Consider the following 22,208-nt stretch of genomic DNA (forward strand, 5'->3'; position numbering starts at 1 on the left):
TTCTAGCCAGTTCTGTATCCAAATGGCTAGTTGTCCCTGCATGCCATGAGATTAAACCTTGCTCACCAGTCTCCCATGAGGAACCTTGATGAACGCCTTCCTGAAGTCCAGAGAGATCACGTCCATCGCTCTGCCCTCATCAATCCACTTTGTTACTTCTTCAAAAAACCCAATCATGTTCATGAGACATGATTTCCCAAACATAAAGCCATGCTGACTATCCCTACCAATTCTTGCCTTTCCAAATACATGTAAATCCTGCCTCTCAGGATTCTCTCCAAAAACTTGCCCATCACGGATGTCAGGTTCACTGGTCTATAGTTTCCTGGCTTTTCCTTACCACCTTTCTTAAATAGTGGCAACACGTTAGCCACCCTCTCGCCTTCCGGCCCCTCACCTGTGACTATTAATGATACAAATATCTCAGTAAGAGGCCCAGCAATCACTTCCCCAGTTTTCCACAGAGTTCTAGGGTACTCCTGATCAGGTCCTTGGGATTTATCCACTTTTATGCATATCAAGATATCCAGCAATTTCTCATCTGTAATATGGGCATTTTTTTCAACATGTCACCATCTACTTTCTCACATTCTATATCTTGCATGCCCTTCTCCACAGTAAACACTGGTGCACAATGTCCGTTCAGTATCCCGCACCCCCCGCCCCATCTACTGCAGCTCCACATAAAGGCCGCCTTGCTGATCTTTGAGGGGCCGTATTCTCTCCCTTGTTATCCTTTTGTCCTTAATGTATTTATAAAATCCCTTTGGATTATCCATGACTCTATTTGCCAAGGCTATCTCATGTCCCCTTTTTGCCCTCATGATATCCCTCTAAGTATGCTCATACTGCCTTTCTTCTCTATGGATTCACTCGATCTCTCTGCCGATACCTGATATGTGCATCCTTCTTTATCTTAACCAATATCTCATTTTCTCTCGTCATCCAGCATTCCCCAACCTACCAGCCTTTCCTTTCACCCTAACAGGAATATAGTCTACATCAGACAATCACCTGATGAAGGACCATCGCTCCAAAAGCTTGTGTGCTTCCAAGTAAATCTGTTGGACTATAACCTTGTGTTGTGTGATTTTTAACTTTGTACACCCCAGTCCAACACCAGCATCTCCGAATCAGGAATATTCTGTGTCTGGACTCTTGTTATCTCATATTTGAAGGCTTCCCATTTTCCAGCAGTCCTTTAACCTGTGAACATCTGCCACCAATCAGCTTTTGAAAGATCTTGCCTAATACCTGAGTCTTCCTCCAATTTAGAACTTCAACTTTTAGATCTGATATATTATTTTCAATCACTATTCTAATGTTCATAGAATTATAGTTGCTGGCCCTTAGGTTTTGCACCCTCGCCAGTACGTACATCCATGTTGTGAATTAGAAAATGTCCTTGGACACACTTAACAAATTCCTATATTTGGCAGACAGGTAAATGGGCAGGAGTTATACCTTGTGTCCACTCTTTCTTCATTCCCATCAACCCTAACCCCATTCCCACCCCAATAGTCCAACGGCACTTTCCCCTGCAACTGCCGAATGTGTGACACCAGCCCATTTACTTGCTCCCTCCTCACTATCCAAGGGCCCAAACTTACCTTCCAGGTGAAGCAGCACTTTACCTGCACTTCCCACAACCCAGTCTACTGCATTTGCTGCTCATAATGTGGTCTCATCTACATTTGGGGAAAACGAAGCATAAACTGGGTGACTGCTGCACAGAACATCTACGTTCTACCTGCAAAAAAGACCCTGAGCTTCCAGTTGCCTGCCAATTCCACACCCCACCCTGTTCCCTGGCCAACATCTCTGTCTCAAGTTTGCTGTAGTGTTCCAGCGAAGCTCAGCACCAGCAGAACGAAGAGCACCGAATATTACACTTGGGGACCATACATCCATCTGGTCCCAATATCGAATTCAATAATTCTAGGGCCTGAAACCCATAGTATCCTCGTCCCTTCCACACACACTATCTCCTGCATGTAAACCAACGTTTTCCCAATCACCATCAGTTCTGTGAAAGGGTCACCGGCAACTCCTGTTTTTTGTTTCTGATACACAGCATCCACAGTTCTTTCTCCTTTTTATGGAGGTAGAGTTGGAAATTGTTTCGAGAGACAGAAGGAGAGGAGGGAGAGACAGAACAGACATGAACTGTTGATCTCCCTTGTTTCTCATAACGTAAAATCATTGCAGTGCGATCACTTTCCTTAAGCATGAATAGAGTGTGTAGGGTATGCGTGAGCTTGTGGCGCAACGGTAGCGCGTCTGACTCCAGATCAGACGGGTGCGTGTTCAAATCACGTCAGGCTCACTAACGTCAACTTCTTACATTTCAAATCAAGAAAGGAGTACGTTTTCTCCGAATGTCTGTTGAGCCAAATCTTCTTTGCGGAAACGTTCAATCACTCTCGTCTGACGGCCTCTCTCCACATTAACGGTGAGCCTGAATTTTATAAACGGTGTCAGTAAAATCCAGTGGCGGACACTGATTTGGTTCAATCGATTTTTTTGGCAAGCGTAATTCACCGAGAGGATGCTGCTTGGAGGATGAAACAGCGTGGGGAATTACTGCAGGGCCTCCTGCGCATGGGACACACCGCAACTGATGTGTTTCACCTTCACCAGTTTATTCCGATCTCGGAGAAGAGAGGTTTGATGATTCGGATCATAGCAGCCAGACTGAGGACAGGAGAAGAGCACTCAGACATTCACAAGCTTGTCACCACAGCTGGGTCATCGTGGCCCGTGTATCAGTATGGGATAGTGAGCTGCATCTACTGACTGGAAGCACAGCAAATTGGAGTGCTGGTGGGACTATCACACAGGAGAAAACGGCTTCGACCTATCAACTGGAGTGGATCCCAATGCGCAACTCCGCTCACCTCAACTGAATAACTGTAAACAAATTACTCCGTGATTCAAAGGAATGCTCGGTTTTGAATCTGCATTGTATCATGTACCTTCGAGAATGATGTCAAAACACCTTCATTGCTGTGATGGAGTATCCTGTTGAGCAGAATATACCCGTTGTCAAATTTCCCACGTTCTGTTGGTCCAACTCCGATTTCACTCAGAAACACGAAATGTGTGACAGCGCAGACTGAGGCCATGCAGCCCACCTTAGCTCTGCTGGTTCAACACAATATGTAAATAAGTGTCTCATTCTGTCGCCTTCTCCCTGTAAATCTGCACATTGTTACATTGAACATCCCCACCGAATTCCCTTTTGTGTCCATTGAATCTGCCTCTTTGTCACTGTCAGACAGCGACTTACTGACCCCACTCCCTGTGCGAAAACGGTCTTCCTAATGTCACTTTTATTTATTTTCCTGATGACTTTAAATCTCTGCCAAATCGTTCTCGATCCTTTCAGGCCTGGGAGCATTTTCACTGCATTATTTCCTCTGTCTAAAACCCTCATGACGTGAAAAACTTCAATCAGACCAGCTTTCAGCCCTCTGTTCTCCAAAGACAGCTGCCCCAAACTTTCCAATCTCCCTTCATTGCTGACATTCCTCAGGACGGTACCATTCACGTTAACCTGTTCAGCGCTGTCTGCAATCACTTCACTTCCCCGCTTCCTGAAGTGTCACCCTCAGAATTGAGCGTAATACAGGTGGAGGATTCATTCAGACTCGGATTGCGCGGGCGAAAAATCTGCAATACTTGTTCTCACTTTGAACAAGTGTTTCCCTTCGCCGTGTTCACTGCAATGGCAGCCCTGCGCCGTCCCTAGTTCAGGCAGTCCGATCTTATTTCACGAAGCGGCTTTTTGAGAAAATTCATCAGGTATTTTTGCTCAGGTCAATTTAAGGAATGATGGTTCACCTGGGATTGGAACCCGGGAATTCTCACGCGGCTGCATATGCTCGAAGACCCAAAGCTAGAATCATACCCCAGACTAACGAGCCACCAGCCATGGGTGCAGCCACCTCCGGAAGCAGCTGCGACTTGCTCAGTACGAAATACATTGTGCATTGCTCCCAGAATTGCAAGTAGGGAAAAGTTTCAAGAACATCTGCTTCTCAATCTGTCTCGCTGCTTCCAGGACGCTGCTGTTTTTCCTGTCCCCAGGGACCGGGCTCTCTCCACTGGTGGATAATTGAACCATTTCGTTTCTACTTGCAAGCTGTGCTGGTGGAAGGCAGAGCCCATTCACTCTTCTGCTCTCTCACACTATTACGTGAGGCAGGAGAAGTCAGTTACAGACTTGCGTAGGAAATGGGCAACTTTGAACTTGTTCCAAAGGTCCTGTTAACGGAGATATAGAAAGATGCTGTGCTGTCGGGACAGAGAGAAATGGACACTGGAGACTCTTCCCTCAGGTAAATTGATATCAGTGCATTTTTGTGCAGCCTGCTTGGTGCTCAGAATTTGTCTTAACACAACAATCCTGCAGGAAGTCTTTTCTTACACCGTTCGTTTCTTTACTGCGGGAAATGGACTAAAACAGCAAGTCATGTGTTTCAATTTCACCGGTTCATTGCCATCTGAGAGCAAAGGTTTCACATGAGATCAGGACACACCGACAGAGACCAGGACAAGACAACTCAGAGCTCCACAAGGGTGCCAGCGCAATTGTGTAAATTTCACTTGTGTATCGATGTGATATATTGAGCTCAGATACCCGAAGTTTTAGGAAACAAATGACATGGCAAGGAAAAGAACAGAGCGCCGTTATACGGGAAAGCTACTAAAGACATTAAGTGAGTAGGAGAAAATGGTTTCGCTTCTGGGTTATGATCCCAGCATGCACCCGCTGTGCCATTCTCCTGCATTGCACGGTAGCTTTTCCAGAGAAGTATTCAGCTTTTCATCTGGCGTGTGACTTGCCTGTTCGAGAATGACATCAAAAGATCTTCACTGCTGTTGTGTCATGTGCTGTTGTGCAGACATGTCGCCGATGTGCAAATATAAACTCAGCGAGCAATGTACACGAGAGACTCTGAGCCAGCTGAAACTTGCTCAGTGTGAAATACATTCCACATTGCTCCAAGAATTGCAAGCAGCAAAGTGTTTCCAGAACATCTGCTTGTCATTCTGTCCCCGGGGCGCTGATATTTGTCTCATCCCCAGGAACTGGTCTATCTCCACTGGCGGATAATTAAACCAATTTGTTTCTACTTGTCCGCTTTTCTGGAGGGAGGGAAGAGTCCATTCGCTCTTCTGCTCTTTAACTCCCAATCCCTTGGGGTGAGAGGTATCACTTACACTTTGTGGGCGGCACGGTGGCACAGTGGTTAGCACTGCTGCCTCACAGCGCTAGAGACCCGAGTGAAATTCCCGCCTCAGGCGACTGACTGTGTGGAGTTTGCAGGTTCTCCCCGTATATGCGTGGGTTTCCTCCGGGTGCTCCGGTTTCCTCCCACAGTCCAAACATGTGCAGGTCAGGTGAATTGGTCATGCTAAATTCCCCGTAGTGTTAGGTAAGGGGTAAATGTAGGGGTATGGGTGAGTTGGGCTTCGGCGGATCAGTGTGAACTTGTTGGGCCGAAGGGCCTGTTTCCACACTGTAAGTAATCTAATGAGTGGGAAGTGAGTAACTTTGATTGTGAATTTGCTCCAAACGTCTGTTATCGGAGAGATAGAAAGATGCTGTGCTGGTGGGGCAGAGAGAAATGGACACCGAGGACTCTTCCCTCAAGTAGATTCATATGAGTACATTGTTGTGCAGTCTGCTTGGTGTTCAGAATTCGTCTTCACGCAGCAATCTTACAGAAAATCCCTCGCAAAGTGGGCATCGCTTTCATCGCTGCGACCGTGCAGCAGTTAACATCTGAGCCTAAGTGCCCCAGATGAAGAGAATCCGAGTGAAACCTTCACTCACTGAGAGTCATCCCCACGGCCCTGAGCTGCGGGACTGCAGGCAGTCCAACACGGAAGGGACGGTTAAATGAACCATTGTCGCTCCCTCAGCCTCTCTGTCCCATAGACAGGCAGCGGGACGGCATAAACACGTACCATCGTTCTCCCGCCAACAGAGGCGGTCCAGCCCATCGTGTCCACAACGACTCTCTGCCACGTGTCTCTCTCTGAGGTTATTCACAATCAGTGATATCTGTCCGAATACTAAGGGACTGTGTCTGAATGGTGATACAGTTTCTGACATGCTGATCCTCTTTCACGTCCAAACCGGCGAGGCGAATTACGGCAGGGAAGGCACGAAATCACAAGGTATGCGTCTCAGCTCATTGGTATCTCAGAGAAGTGGGTTTGCGATTCAGTTCATAGGAAACCGACGAAGAACAGGAGAAGACCACTCAGACCTCCAAAAGCACGTTACTTGAACGGTGTGAGTTTCGCGACAGTATCGGTATGATACGGGGCATTCAGACACGCAGGAAGTCTCAATGCTGAACAGAGAGCCATCACAAAGAAAAGTCGCTCAAGGAGACACTGAACAATAGCAGAGGATGGTTTCTATCCATCGACCTCTGGGTTATGGGCCCAGCACGCTCCCGCTGCGCCACTCTGCTCTTATGCCCGCCCATTTCCACAGGTCCCTTCAGCCTTTCGTCTGGCGTGTGGCATGCACGTTCGAGACTGATGTCAAAGATCTCCACTGCTGTCGTCTTATATGGTGTTGCGCAGACGTATGGAGGCTTTGTAAATATAAACTTTTTCTAACTTCCCACATTCTGTTGGTCGAACTGTGATTTCACTCTGAATAGACGCTCTGCTGGGTCGACACAGTAAGTGAACGTGGGTCTCTATTCGTAACATACTCTTGTCTTCTCCATGTAATTCTGCACATTGTTACTTTAAACATGACCACCTGATTCCCGTTTGCGTCTAATGAATCTGCCTCTTTGTCAGTGTCAGTTAGGGATTTACTGACCCCAACCACTCCTTGTACGAAAGCGTTCTTCCTAATGTCACTTTTGGTTCTTTTCCTCATGACTTTAAAACTCTGCCGAATCGTTGCCGATCCTTTCAGGCGTGGGAGCATTTATGACGACATTACTTTCTCTGTCTAGACTTCGCAAGCTTCAATGGGGCCAGATTTCAAACTTCTGTTCTCCGAAGAGAGCTGTCCCAAATTTCCAATCGACCCTCATCGCTGACAGCCCTCAAACACCGCATCACTCACGTCAACCTATTCAACGGTATCACCAATCATTTCACTTCGCTGCTTTCTGTCCTATTGGTCCGCCAGGGAGCCCAAACTCGTTTAACGAAGGTGCTTTTTGAGAAAATTGAGCAGGCACGTTTGCACAAATCATGAAACGCGGGCTCGTCCGGGATTTGAACCCGGGATCTCTCGCACGTCCGCGTCGTCGAAGACCCAAAGCGAGAATTATACCCCTAGACCAACGAGCCACAAAGACAGAGCGCCTGCGCCCCCGCTCTACCTTTTGAACCTGCTGAGTCTTGCTCAGAGTGAAGTGTAGTTGACATTGAACAGGCAGGGGCTGTTTTCTCTGGAACGTCGGAGGCTGAAGGGTGACTTTATGGAAGTTTACAAAGTTATGAGGGGCATGGATAGGATAAATAGGCAAAGTCCTTTCCCTGGGGTCGGGGAGTCAAGAACTAGAGGGCATAGATTTAGGGTGAGAGGGGAAACATATAAGATAGACCTAAGGGGCAACATTTTCACGCAGAGGGTGGTGCGTGTATGGAATGAGCTGCCAGAGAAAGTGGCGGAGGCTGCTACAATTGCAACATTTAAGAGGCGTTTGGATGGATATATGAATAGGAAGGGTTTGGAGGTATATGGGCTGGGTGCTAGCAGGTGGGACTAGATTGGGGTGGGATATCTGATCGACATGGACGGGTTGGACCGAAGGGTCTGTTTCCATGCTGGACATCTCTATGACTCTATGAACAGCTGCTTCTCATTCTGTCTCTCTGCTGCCGGTTGCCCGTCCCCAGGAACCGGGCCCTCTCTACTGGCAGAAAATTAAACTGTTTTCTTTCTAAACTTTTCTCTGACACCGGAGTGACCAGTGACAAGCATTGCCCTCCTCAACATAGGGTACAGAGAACAGGAGAAGACCCCGCAGACCTCCACGAGTGTGTCATCTCAACTGTGCACATTGGGCCTGTGCATCAATGTGAAATATTTACGTCGAAGTTTTTTGGGAAGCAGATGAGAAGGCGAGGTGCACAACAGTGCGCCGTTATACGGGGAAGCTGCTGAAGCCGACATTGAGTGAATTGGAAAGAGCTGGCGAGAAAGAGAGCAATGTACACTGGAGACTCTGAGCCAGCTGAAACTTGCTCAGTGAGAAGTACATTCCACATTGCTCCAAGAATTGCCAGCAGCAAAGAGTTTTCAGAACATCTGCTTGTCATTCTGTCCCCGGGATGCGGTTTCTGACATGCGGACCGTCTTGTCATTCACGTCCGAAACGGCGATTTGAACCCGGGATCTCTCTCAGATGACAAGCAACATGAGTTTGACTGGGACAACACTACTATTATAGGACAAGCCAAAACAGAGAACAGCCAGGGAATTCCTAGAGGCATGGCACTCATCCACAGATTCTATCAACAAGCACATCGACCTGGACCCAATATACCGGCCACTGCAGCGGACAGCTGGAACTGACAACCGGAAGTGGCACGGCGGCACAGTGGCACAGTGGTTCGCACTGCTGCCTCACAGCGCCAGAGACCCGGGTTCAATTCCTGCCTCAGGTAACTGACTGTGTGGAGTTTGCACATTCTCCCCGTGTCTGCGTGGGTTTCCTCCGGGTGCTCCGGTTTCCTCCCACAGTCCAAAGATGTGCAGGTCAGGTGAATTGGCCATGCTAAAAAAAAAACTGCCCGAAGTGTGAGGTGCAGCGGTAAATGTAGGGGAATGGGTCTGGGCGGGTCGGTGTGGACTTTTTGGGCCAAAGGGCCTGTTTCCACACTGTAAGTAATCTAATCTAATACAGATCACTATAAATGCCGGAGGAAACAGCACAGAAGCGCTTCACAGGAGCCTCCCAAGCACTGAGGATGTCACCTAGACAGGGGACGAAACGTCTGCAACACAAATTCCCAGCTCGGCGAACAGAATCACAACAAAGTTTTTGCTTGCAGGAACTGAGTGACATAAACAGGATGCTCTCAAATTTCGGCAGGAATTACACATCCGTTCAAGATTTGCGGAAAGCTTTGTAGCTCAGCTGCCGATTGTCGCAGCTCGACGAGCTGGGAAGTTGATTTGCAGGCGTTACATCCTCTGTCTAGTTGACATCTTCAGTGCGTTGGAGCCACCTGTGAAGCGCTGCTGTACTGTGTCTTCTGGAATGTATTTGGTTCTGTTTCTGCTGCTTTTGTTTGACCATTCCGATTGTTCGCTGCAGTGATTGGCATATGTCAATGTATTTATTGCTGGAGTCCGTGGATGAGTGCCGTGTTTGTTGAATTTCTCTGGCTGACCTCTGTTCAGATGTACTATGACCGTTGTGCTGTCCCAGTCGATTTTATCGTCCTTGTCATCTGTGTTTGTGTGGGTAACAGAGATAGTGTTTAATGGGTAGATGTTGTTCATGGTTACAGATTGCTAGTTGTCTGCCTGTTTGTCCTGTACTGTCGACCTTTCGTGCAGCCTTTGCATGGAATCTTGTAAACTATATTTGTTTTCCACATGATGTGGTTGAGTCTTTTGTTCTGGTGAGTTGTTGTCTGAGCGTGGCTGTCAGTTTATGGGCTGTCATGAATCCGAGTGGTCGGAGATGTCTGGCTGTAAGTTCTGTGAGGTTTATTATATAAGGTAAAGTGGTGAGTGTGTTGGGTAGTGGCAGATCCTTGTCTCGTTGTTTGTCTGCTCGGCCCTTGTGGATGAAGTTGCGGGCATATCCGTTCCTGGTGAAGCCTCTGTAGACGTGTTCTTCTTCCTTTCACAGGTCGGCAGTGCTGCAGTGTGTCGTCACCCTTTGGAACAGCGTCCTCATGCAGCTTCTCTTGTCTGTGTTTTGATGGTTGTAGTTCAGGGTCTGGTCTGGGGGTGTGGCTTTTCTGTACACTTTTGTAGCACATCCCCCGTTCTGTGTCCTTTCTCCCATAGACCGTTAGCTTCCAGTTTCCTGTCACTTCAACTTCCCACTGTGTTCCCATGACACCATTTCAGTCTCTGATTTGCTGCAGTGCTCCCACAAGGCACAGCGCGAGCTGGAAGAGCGGAACCTCATTTTCTCCTGAGAGACCGTGCTGCCTTCAGGACCCAACGCCGAGTTCAATCATTTTAGAACCTGTCCACCTTCTTCCACGGTCTTTACCCGCCCACTCATTCCATCAGTTCCGAAGACGGATCGTTGGGCTCAAAACATTATCTCTCCTTTCTCTCCACAGATGGACTAGACCTGGTGGTTTTGTTCATTTGAAAATGAACAAAATGAGCAGGGTGACAGAATGAGAAGCACTGTTCTGGAAACTCTTTTGCTGCTTGCAATTCTGAGAACAATGGCGAATGTATTTCACACTGAGCAAGTCTCAGCTGGTTCAGGAGGTGCTGGAGCCAGCGGCCTGTGGCTCGATGGTCTAGGGGTATGATTCTCGCATTGGGTCTTCTAACGGGCAGACTTGCGAGAGATCCCGGCTTTCTTGACTTGTGCAAAAATGCCCGATTAAACTTCTCAAAAGGCACCTTCGATAAACGAGGCTGGGCTCCCTGGAGTACGAATGGGGCAGGTAGCGGGGAAGTGAAATGATTGGAGATAGCGTTGAACAGATTGACGTGAGTGGTCCCGTGTTTGAGGAAGGTCAGCGATGAAGGTAGTTTGTAAAATTGGGACAGCTCTCCTCGGAGAACAGAAGTTTGAAATCCGGCGTGGCAAGTTTTCCAAGTCATGAGGGGACTAGAGATTGGAAACAATGTCGTGAAAGTGTTCCCACGCCTGAAAGGATCGAGAACGATTCGGCAGCGTTTTAAATTCATGAGGAAAAGAAGTAAAAGTGACCTTCGGAAGAACGTTTTCGTACAAGGAATGGTTAGGGTCAGTAAATCCCTGTCTGACAGTGATAAAGGGGCAGATTCAATGGACACAAAATCGAATTCGGTGGTCATGTTCGACCAACAGAATGTTCATATTAACACAGCCTGCACACCTCTGCGCAGCAGTATATTACATAACAGCAGTGGAGATCTTTGATATGAGTCTGGAACGTGCATGCCAGATGACTGTCGAACAGCTGAAGGGTTCTGAGAAAACGCACGGCATACTAAACACAGAGTGACGCAACGAAAGCGTGCGGGCCCCACAACCCAGAGGCCCATAGCTCGAGACCATCCTCTATTGCTATTGCTCAAACTCTCCTTGAGCAGCTTTCCTTTGTCGTGAGCCTCTGTTCTATATCTTTCCTTTGCATCTGCTCCCCAAAACTTCGAGTGTCTGAGTGACATGTATCGTACTGATAGACTCGCCAAATTCACGCAGGCGAAGTGACTCGCTTCTGGAGGTCTGAGTGGTCTTCTCCTGTTCTCCGTCGAGTTCCTCTGAAGTGAATTGTGAAACCACTTTTCTGAGATGTCAATGAGCTGATAAAGTTGAAACACATGCCTTACGTTTTTGTCCATTCCCTGTAGTAATTCGCCATGCCGGTTCGGACGTGAATGATAAAACGGTCGGCTTGTCAGAAACCGCATTACGACTCAGACACATTCCCCCACGATTAGGACAGATCACCAAATTGAATAACTTCAGAGAGAGGCAAGTGACAGAGAATCGCCGTGGACTCGATGGGCTGAACAGCTTCTGTGCGCGAGAATGATGCTACGTGTTTGTGCCTTCCCACTGTCTGTCTCTGGGACAGAGAGGCTGAGGGAGCAAAACTGGTTCATTTTTAACCGTCCCTTCCGTGTTGGACTGCCTGCAGTCCCTCAGCTCAGGGCCATGGAGATGACTCTCAGTGAGTGAAGGTTTCACTCGGATTCTCTTCATCTGGGACACTTGGGGCTCAGATGTTAACTGCTGCGCGGTCGCTGCAAAGAAAGCGATGCCCACTTTGCAATAGACTTTCCGTAAGATTGCTGCGTGAAGACGATTTCTGAACAGCAAGAAGGCTGCACAACAATGTGAATTTACCTGGGCGAAGAGTCCTTGGTGTCCATTTCTTTCTGTCCTGCCAGCACAGCATCTTTCTATCTCCACGATAACAGACCCTTGGAGAAAGTTCACAATCAAAGTTGTTCATGTTCCCCGCATTAATGTAACTGACACCTCAGACCCCAAGGGTTTCAGAGAGAGAGAGAGAGAGAGAGAGAGAGCAGAAGAGCGAATGGACTCTACCCGCCCCCCACCCTACACCTCGTCCCACCCCCAGAACAACGTGCAAGTAGAAATGAAATGGTTTAATTATCCACCAGTGGAGGTAGTCCAGTTCCTGGGGATGAGACAAATATCAGCGCCCCGGGGACAGAATGGCAAGCAGATGTTCTGGAAACGCTTTGCTGCTTGCAATTCTTGGAGCAATGTGGAATGTACTTCACACTGAGGAAGTTTCAGCTGGTTCAGAGTCTCTAGTGTCCATTGCTGCGTTTGCCGCCAGCTCAGAGAGAGAACAATAGGAAGGACGTAGGAGTGAATAACGATCCGCATGAGAGGGCGAATGGAGACTGTAAGCGGCTAACAATACGTAGTGTGTCCTAGCAGACGAGGTGATAACAAGGGGACGTTTGTGTGGTAGGGGGTCAAGGACATGGGGGAGTTCAGGCCCTAAAGTTATGGAACTCGATGTTGAAGACCGGAGGGCTGTATGGTCTCCAAGTGGAAAATGAGGTGCTGTTCTTTCATCTGGAGCGAGAACACTGCTGCAAGCCTGAGACAGAGATGTTGGCCAGGGAACAGGGTGATGTGTTAAAGTGGCAGGCAACCGCAAGGTCAGGGCCTTTATTTCTGCGGGCAGAACCGGGATGTTCTGCCAAGCAGTCACCCAGTTTATGTTTCGTGCTACATTGGGGAAATGACACTGTGAGCAGCGAATGCAGTGGACTAGGTTGTGGCAAAAGTGCTGCTTCACCTGGCAGGTATGTTTGAGCCCTTGGATATTCAGGAGGGAGCAGGTAAATGGGCAGGTGTTACACATTCGGCGGTTGCAGGGGAAAGTGCCTTGGCACTATGGGAGGTGGGTGTGGGGTGTTGCGAGTGAAGGAAGAGTGGAACCTATTGTTCTCTCTCTGAGCTGGCGGCAAACACAGCAATGTACATCGGAGGCTCTGTACCAGCTGAAACTTGCTCAGTGTGAAGTACATTCCACATTGCTGCAAGAATTGCAAGCAGCAAAGCGTTTCCAGAACATCTGCTTGTCATTCTGCCCCCGGGGCAGAATGCCCACTTTGTCTGATCCCCAGGAACTGGACTATCTCCACTGGTGGATAATGAAACCATTTTATTTCTACTTGCACGTTGTTCTGGGGGGTGGGAAGGGGTGTACGGTGGGGGGCGGGGAGAGTCCATTCGCTCTTCTGCTCTCTCACTCTCTCTCTCTCTCAGAAACCCTTGGAGTGAGAGGTGTCAGTTACATTAATGCGGGGAACATGAACAACTTTGATTGTGAACTTTCTCCAAGGGTCTGTTATCGGAGAGATAGAAAGATGCTGTACTGGCAGGACAGAAAGAAATGGACACCGAGAACTCTTCGCCCAGGTAAATTCACATTGCTGTGCAGCCTTCTTGGTGTTCAGAAATCGTCTTCACGCAGCGATCTTACAGAAAGTCTATTGCAAAGTGGGCATCGCTTTCTTTGCTGCGACCGCGCAGCAGTTAACATCTGAGCCCCAAAGTGTCCCAGATGAAGAGAATCCGAGTGAAACCTTCACTCACTGAGAGTCATCCCCACGGCTCTGAGCTGAGGGACTGCAGGCAGTCCAACACGGAAGGGACGGTTAAAAATGAACCAGTTTTGCTCCCTCAGCCTCTCTGTCCCAGAGACAGGCAGTGGGAAGGCATAAACACGTCGCATCATTCTCGCGCAGACAGAAGCCGTTCAGCCCATCGAGTCCACGGCGACTGTCTGTCACTTGTCTCTCTCTCTGGGGTTATTCACAATCGGTGGTATCCGTCTTAATAGTAGGGGACTATGTCTGAATCGTGATGCTTGTCATTCTCGTCTGAACCAGGGTGGCGAATTACTGCAAGGAAGGGACGAAACCGCAAGGCATGTGTTTCAACTTTACCAGCTGATTGGCATCGCAGAGAACTGGGTTTGCGATTCAGTTCAGAGGAAACAGACGAAGTACAGACTACCACTGAGAGCTCTAAAATCTTGCCACATGAGTTGAGTGGATTTGGCGAGTGCATCGATATGCGACATTTGGACACTCGGTAAGTTGACACAAAGGCAGGCAGCTTGCAGAAGAGAGCACCGATCTTAAGGAAAGCAGCTCGAGGTGACATTGAACAACAAGCAGACGACGGTTTCGATCCATCGGTTATGGGCCCAGCACGCTCCCGCTGCGCCACTCTGCTGCCGCACGCGGCGCCCCTTCCACAGAACACTTCAGGTTTCCGTCTGGCACGCGGCAGGCACCTTCGAGCCTGATGTCAAAGACCTCCACTGCTGCCGTGTAATATGCTGTTTCGCAGACATATGGAGGCTGTGTAAATATAAACTTATTTCTAAATTCCCACATTCTGTTGGTCGAACTGTGATTTCACACTGAATCACAACATGTGTCACAGCGCAGACGGAGGCCATGCGGCCCACCTTCGCTCTGCTGGTTCTACACTCAAGTAAACGTGTGTCTCTATTCGTTTCATTCTCTCGCCTTCTCAGCGTAAATCTGCTCATCTGAACGTGACCACCGAATTCCCTTTTGTGTCCATTGAATCTTCCTCTTTGTCAGTGTCAGACAGGGACTTACTGACCCTAACCACTCCCTGTACGAAAACGTTCTTCCGAATGTCACTTTTACTTCTTTTCATTGTGACTTTAAAATTCTACCGAATTTTTGAGGTAGAGGTAAACAGCCAAAGATAATCACCGTCACTGCTTCCCTTCCATCGACTCATCTTTGTGAAACAGTATCTTTCACTGGCAAATAAAACACCTTTGTCCTCAGGTGCCTGCTTCATTTCGACCACGACTTCACGCCCCTCACTGTTCTAGTCTCATTTCCAAACACTTGGCTCATAGCCTCAAAAGCAGCTCTGTGGGTATCTGCTTGTTCCACCCTGACAGGCAGTGGGTTGCAGATTCCCGACCAGTCCCAATGTGATTGAAATATTTCAACCCCTCCACTGATTTGCATCTTTAAAAAAGCCGTGGAGCAATCTCCCTTTCTTTTTAACGACAGTTCTCAACTGTCGTCGGCAGGGTTCACACCTGCGTGGGGAAACCGCAATGGATTTCATGTCCATCGCATTCGCCACTCGGCCCACCAATACAGAACCATACTGACAGCTTCATTTCCCAGGTCTCTCTGCTTGTGGAGCTGAGAAAGAGTGAATCATTGCAGAGTTTGTTTGAATCCAATCACTCCACAGGTTTCGAAAGGGTTAAATATCTGCAAATGGCGGGTCTGGGTGTTTCATCCCGAAAGATGAAATGGACGTTCAGTTAAAAACAAAACCAGAAATTGCAGGAGCAACTCAGCAGGTCAGGTAGCATCTGTAGAAAGAGAATCAGAGACAACATTTCAGAACTTTTTTTTTCCTCATCCAGGTACAGCCAAACCTACTGAGTTGCTCCAGCAGTTTCGCTTTCTGTCTCGGACTCTCAGCAGCCGCAGTCCTTCACGTGAGAAATTCAATCAATTCAGAAATCCCTTTGTGCTTCCTCAGTGGAAAAGATTTCCGTTTGGGAAAGATTTTCCTGACACCATGAAAAACGCGCATCTTTGCAGCAGGAGCGTGAACAACAAACGCTCCGCCCTTGGGTGGTCTCCAACCACGAACTTATCGTTTAGGAGCCGAACGCGCTGACCAATTGCGCCACAGAGACAGGTTCGCGCATCACGCCCACAGTCTCGTTGAGGAAGCTACTATTCAATTCATAATTCAACCTGCCCCGCCCAGAATTACCATTGTCTTCTATCAGTTCAAACACAGCGAATACTGCAGAAAGCCAACGGGTCGAGCTGCATCTGTGGAAAGCTAAACAGAGCCAACGTTTTGAGCGGTGCGACGGTTTTTGTTCAGAACTCAGTGTTTTGCCTCTTCCCAAAGTTGGTCCAGGTCTGTGTCTCAATTGGCAAACACATGGCAAGTGCAGTGCCGCAATGTGAAGTTATCGCATTGGCTGTTTAAAAAAAAGCAGTGCATTGTTTAAATGGTGATATATTGGAATGTGGAGAAAGTGAGGACGAGAGGTGAAAGTCGAAAAATGTGGCACTGGAAAAGCAGAACAGGTCAGGCAGCATCTGAGGAGCAGGACAGTGAACGTTTTGGGCACAAGCCCTTCATCAGGAATGATGTATGGATGTACAATGGGGTCTCAGAGTCCCTCCACACCAGTCAATGCCAGTTATCGGGCAGATGCAGCAGGCAATGAGCGAGGCAAGTGGTATATGACGAAGAGGAATTCATTTCCGAAGTGGGGTCATTGAACATATTCAAGGCTAAATTCATCTGAATTTTGAACAACAAAGAAGTGGATGGTTATGGGGGGAGGTAAGAAAATGGTTTTAAGACCAGTACAGGTCAGTCACAGAGTCAGACAGCACTGAACAGACCCTTCATCCAACTCGTCCATGCTGAGTATGTTCTCAAACTAAACTCGTCCCACCTACCAGTGTTTGGCCCATAAACCTTCGAACCTTTCATATTCATGTACTTATCCAAATGTCTTTTAAAATTTGTAACTGTACGTGTATAAAATCATGAGGAGTATGGATAGGATAAATAGACAAAGTCTTTTCCCAGGGGTGGGGGAGTCCAGAACGAGAGGGCATGGGTTTAGCATTGGAGGGGAAAGATACAAAAGAGATCTAAGGGGCAACGTTTTCACGCAGAGGATTGTACGTTTATTGAATGAACTGCCAGAGGAAGTGGTGAAGTCTGGAACGATTGCAAAATTTAAAAGGCATTTGGTTAGGTATATGAATAGGAAGGGTTTGGAGGGATATTGGGCCGTGTGCTGTCAGGTGGGACGAGATTGGGTTGGGATAGTTGGTCAGCATGGTCAAGTTGGACCAAACAGTCGGTTTCGGTGCTGTACATCTCTGTGACTCTATGACTTCTTCTGGACATTCATTCTGCACTCAGACCACTCTCTTAAAAACGATCCTTGTTCTGTCTTTATAAAATCTTTCTCTACTCACCTCAAAATATTTGCTCCCTGATCCTGAAACCCCCAGCTGAGGGAAAGGACACCTGCTGTTCACCTCATCCGTGCCCCTCATGATTTTATAATCCTCTATATGCAGTGTTTAGGGGCTCATTGAAATAACGTCCTGATGCAGCTTCGTTTGTGGGTGTTGGGATGATTGCTTCTGTGGTTAAGCACTTGGTTTGCGTGTGTTGTTTTTCTGTAGACGCGAGTGTGAAGTTCCCTATTGACTGTTCGCTCTACTGTGACATCTAAGAATGGCACTTTGTTGTTGTTCTCCTCCTCTTCAAACCAGGAGCCCCCCTCAGGCTATAGTCTCACTACTTGGAACACCAATATACAGACTAGTCAAAGGCCTCCACTGAAGACTAAAACACCAAGTCGAAGATTCACGCCACTCCATTTATTCCATCCAAGAATTCCTGAACACCAAAGACACTAAGTTAGAAGAGGATGGAATAATGATGTCCTTTGACATAACAGCCCTGTTCACATCCATTAACATCAACGTGGCCAAAGAAAACTGAAGACACTACTCGAAGAACCAAAGACACAAATACAGCACCAACTTCATCAGCAAAGATAGCACTATCCAGCTCGTGGAACTGTGCCTTAACCACCCACTTCATATTCAGTAACAAGCCTCAAACAAATCAACGAAACATCCATGAAACCACCAGTATCAGGATTCCTAGCAGAAGGAAGAATGCAGAGTCTCAAACCAACAGCCCTTCCAACGATCCAATCCAAACTTTGTGTCCGCCACAGTGATGACACTTTTGTCATCAAAAAATGAAGTAAATTAGAGGAAACCTACAACACCATCAACAATATCCTTACTGGCATAAAATTCACAAAAGAGGAGAACAACAACAAAGTGCCATTTCGAGATGTCACAGTAGAGCGAACAGTCAATGGTAAATTCAAAACAGCGTCTACAGGAAAACAACACACACGAACCAAGTACTTAGCTACAGAAGCAATGATCCCTACACATACAAACAAGCCTGAATCAGGACACTATTTCAACGAGGCAATACACACTGCAGTAGCCATTAACGACGAAGACCAATAAGGAACTGTACAGCGCATTTAAGGAGAATTGGTAGGCAAAACATCCACTGAGAAATACTTCCCTGACCGGGAATCGAACCCGTGCCGCAGCGGTGAAAGTGCCGAATCCTAACCACTAGACCACCAGGGAGACAGCTGCGCCCCCTCACAGCTCTAATGTAAATTTCTTCCCTGCCCGGAAATCGAACCTCGGCCACGATCGTGAGAAGGCTTCCACCAATGTCATTGTTTGTATCCATTGCTCCCGATGCGGTCTCCTCTGCATTGGGGAGACTGGAGACTCCTCGCAGAGTCAAGTCACAGCGCTTGAGGGAACATCTCCAGGACACCCGCAGCAATCAACCCCATCACCCTCTGGCCCAGCATTTCAAACCCCTCCCACTCTGCCGAGAACATGCAGGTCCTGGACCTCCTCCATCGCCGCTCACTCCCCACCCGATGCCTGAAGGAAGAACGCCCCACATTTCGCCTCGGATAAATTCAACCCCAGGACATCAATGTGGACTTCACCAGTTTCCTCATTTCCCCTCCCCCCACCTTACCTCAGTTCCAACCTTCTAGCTCAGCGCTGTCCTCATGACCTGTCCGACCTGCCAATCTCCCTTCTCAACTGTTCGCTCCACCCTCCTCTCTGACCTGTCACCTCCATCCCCACCCCCATTCACCTATTGTACTCTTTGCTACCTTCGGTCCAGCACCCCCCAATTTATCTCGCCAACCATGGAAGCGTCCTGCCTCTATTCCTGATGAAGGGCTTTTGCCCGAAATGTCGATTTTCCTGCTCCTCGGAAGCTGTCTGACCTGCTGTGCTTTTCCAGCACCACTCTGATCTAAACTCTGGTTTCCAGCATCTGCAGTCCTCACTTTTGCCTACCCAATAAACCCAGTGTGACGATCTCACATCAACAAACTGACACTTGCAGACACAAGGTCTGCAGAAACCCGAGCCACATTACTTTACATTAAAGACATCTGTGAAATGATGTCCAGACAACTCAACCCTCTCAGCATTAAACAACAGCTAGTGAACCTTAAATACAAACAACCCGCGAACGAATGTTATTTACAAAATACCATACAAGGAAATATATACATGAACTCTGCCGCACAGTTCTCTGTGGCAAGAAATGCTGGGATGAGATAAGGAAGATTTTTTTCAGCCAAAACGAATCGGCACTAACTGGACAGCCATTTAAAATCAACGCTGTCAGGCCTGGATGGAAGATTGGAAGGGATAATCAGTTTTCTTATTTCCTGAAGATTTACAAAGCTGAGACTGGGTTTTGGTGTTTGTTCCCTTTCCACTCCCAGCAGCCGCACTGGTTGGGGCGGTGAGTTGGGGAAAGTGAAATGTGCCTGTGAGCAGCGTGTGGGGCTCTTTCAGCTTCCCATCCTCTGACAGCCCTGTGACGTGACTTTGATGTCTCAGGGACACTTACTGACGCGAGACAGTGAAAAGAGTCTCGTTCCTGCAGATCAGGAATTCAAACCTTATGCCGGCTTCAGGACAATGTCAAAGATTAATTGGGGTGTGTGAAGAAGCTGTGAGCTGCATTTCAAACAGGTAGGTGGAGTCAGATGCGTCATCCATTGCGCCCCCGGCCCTGTGCGGCCCAGACGCCGCCATGCTGCAGAGTTCTGACGTTAATACGGACATGCGCAGCAATGGGAACATTCACAAGGTGAACAGCCAAAGATAATCACCGTCACTGCTTCTCTTCCATTGTACCAAATTTGTGAAGCAGTATCTTTCACTGGCAAATAAAACACCTTTGTCCTCAGGTGCCTGCCTCATTTCGACCACGACTTCACGCCCCTCACTGTTCTAGTCTCATTTCCAAACACTTGGCTCATATCCTCAAAAGCAGCTCTGCGGGTATCTGCTTGTTCCACCCTGACAGGCAGTGGGTTGCAGATTCCCGACCAGTCCCAATGTGATTGAAATATTTCAACCCCTCCACTGATTTGCATCTTTAAAAAAAACCGTGGAGCAATCTCCCTTTCTTTTTGACGACAGTTCTCAACTGTAGTCGGCAGGGTTCACACCTGCGTGGGGAAACCGCAATGGATTTCATGTCCATAGCATTCACCATTCGGCCCACCAATACAGAACCACACTGACAGCTTCATTTCCCAGGTCTCTCTGCCTGTGGAGCTGAGAAAGAGTGAATCATTGCAGAGTTTGTTTGAATCCAATCACTTTACAGGTTTCGAAAGGGTTAAATATCTGCAAATGGCGAGTCTGGGTGTTTCATCCCGAAAGATGAAATGGACGTTCAGTTAAAAACAAAACCAGTAATTGCAGGAGCAGCTCAGCAGGTCAGGCAGCATCTGTAGAAAGAGAATCAGAGACAACATTTCAGAACTTTTTTTTCCTCATCCAGGTACTGAGTTGCTCCAGCAGTTTCGCTTTCTGTCTCGGACTGTAAGCATCCGCAGTCCTTTACGTTAGAAATTCAATCAATTCAGAAACCCCTTTGTGCTTCCTCAGTGGAAAAGATTTCCGTTTGGGAAACATTTTCCAGACACCATTAAAAAGCGCATCTTTGCAGCCAAGAAAGCGGTTGGAGCGTGAACAACGAACGCACCGTGTCGGGGTGGTCTCGAACCAACAACCTTCCCGTTAATAGCCGAACGCGCTGACCAGTTGCGCCACAGAGACAGGCCCTGACCTTGCTGCACAGTCTCCTTGAGGAAGTTACTATTCAATTCATAATTCAACCTGCCCCGCACAGAAGTACCATTGTCAAAGCACTGATAACATGGTAGTCTGGTGTTATCTCGATTTCAGGTCCTGATTTCTCTGTCCTCTGGTCCCCCTGTTCCCACAGAGTGAAATGTTGTCTGTTCTCAGCTCTACTCGATTTCTGCTGAATCTTTGACACCCTTTTACACCTTCTGGAGCAATAAAATATTCTGAGCCTCCAGGAAATGACACCTTATTTTTTCCCCCTCCTGATTTTAAAAATCTCGATAAAGTTATCTGTCAACTTGCTAGGCTTCGTTGGAAAAATGTCCCAGCTTTTTCTTAACTCAAACCCTCCATTCCCAGCAGCACGCTGGTAAAGTGGGGAATAGGGATTTGTATCAAATCACATAAATGTACTGTCTGAAAAAATCTGGTTGTGTTCTTGCCTGAGATATTGAGAGTCCCTGGTGTAAGTAATTACGAATGCAATTATTTTGGTCACAGAATTGAACAATCATTTTGCAACAAAGGGGTCTACTCTGATAAGGAGGTAGTGGTCATTTCTAGGGTAACTGAACAGTTTGTAGATCAGGGAGATGAAGTTCCAGACACTTGGGAAAGGCAAGAAATGACTGTGATAAAGAAGACAAAGAACTGTGGATGCTGGAAAACTGAAACAAAAACTGACAACACTGGAAAAACTCAGCCGGACTGGAAGCATATGTGGAGAAAAAGCTGAGTTAAGGTTTCCAGTCCAACAACTCCTCTTCAGGATTCTGAAATAGTTTGTGAGAACCTCTTAAGACGACTGCTCCGCTTTAAGACCATAATACACAGGAGCAGGATGAGGCCATTTGGCCCATCGAGTCCACTCCACCAGTCGATCATGGCTGATATATTTCTCCATCCCATTCTGCTGCCCTCTCCTCATAACCCTTGACCCCTTACTAATCAAGAACGTATCTCTGTCTTAAATACCCTCAATGACTTGGCATCCTCAACCCTTCTCCTCGTGGAAACATCATCTCCACATCCACACTATCCGGTCATAGAGTGGCACAGCGCTTCCTGACCCAATGTGATCTTCAGCATTTGTTGTTTTCAGGAAAGATTCCAGCATCTACTACAATGCGCTTCTAAATTTTGTACCCAGTTGGTTAGCTCTCCCTGGATCCCGTGAGATTTAACCTTACTCAACAATCCACTGTGTGGTACAATTAACAAAGTTCCC

The 22,208-nt window shown here is 47.7% G+C and overlaps 1 non-coding gene across 1 annotated transcript; it reads left to right on the top strand.

Annotated features, from left to right (window-relative positions):
- The first annotated feature begins 2,254 nt into the window (after window positions 1-2,254).
- On the top strand, window positions 2,255-2,326 carry trnaw-cca (transfer RNA tryptophan (anticodon CCA)). Its single transcript has one exon. It is a non-coding gene; the product is annotated as a tRNA-Trp (tRNA).
- The last annotated feature ends 19,882 nt before the right edge of the window (window positions 2,327-22,208 follow it).

The sequence above is a fragment of the Chiloscyllium plagiosum genome, unplaced genomic scaffold, assembly GCF_037043375.1.
Source record: "Chiloscyllium plagiosum isolate Xiang-an unplaced genomic scaffold, Cpla_swu_hap1 HiC_scaffold_27, whole genome shotgun sequence".
Classification (NCBI taxonomy): domain Eukaryota; kingdom Metazoa; phylum Chordata; class Chondrichthyes; order Orectolobiformes; family Hemiscylliidae; genus Chiloscyllium; species Chiloscyllium plagiosum.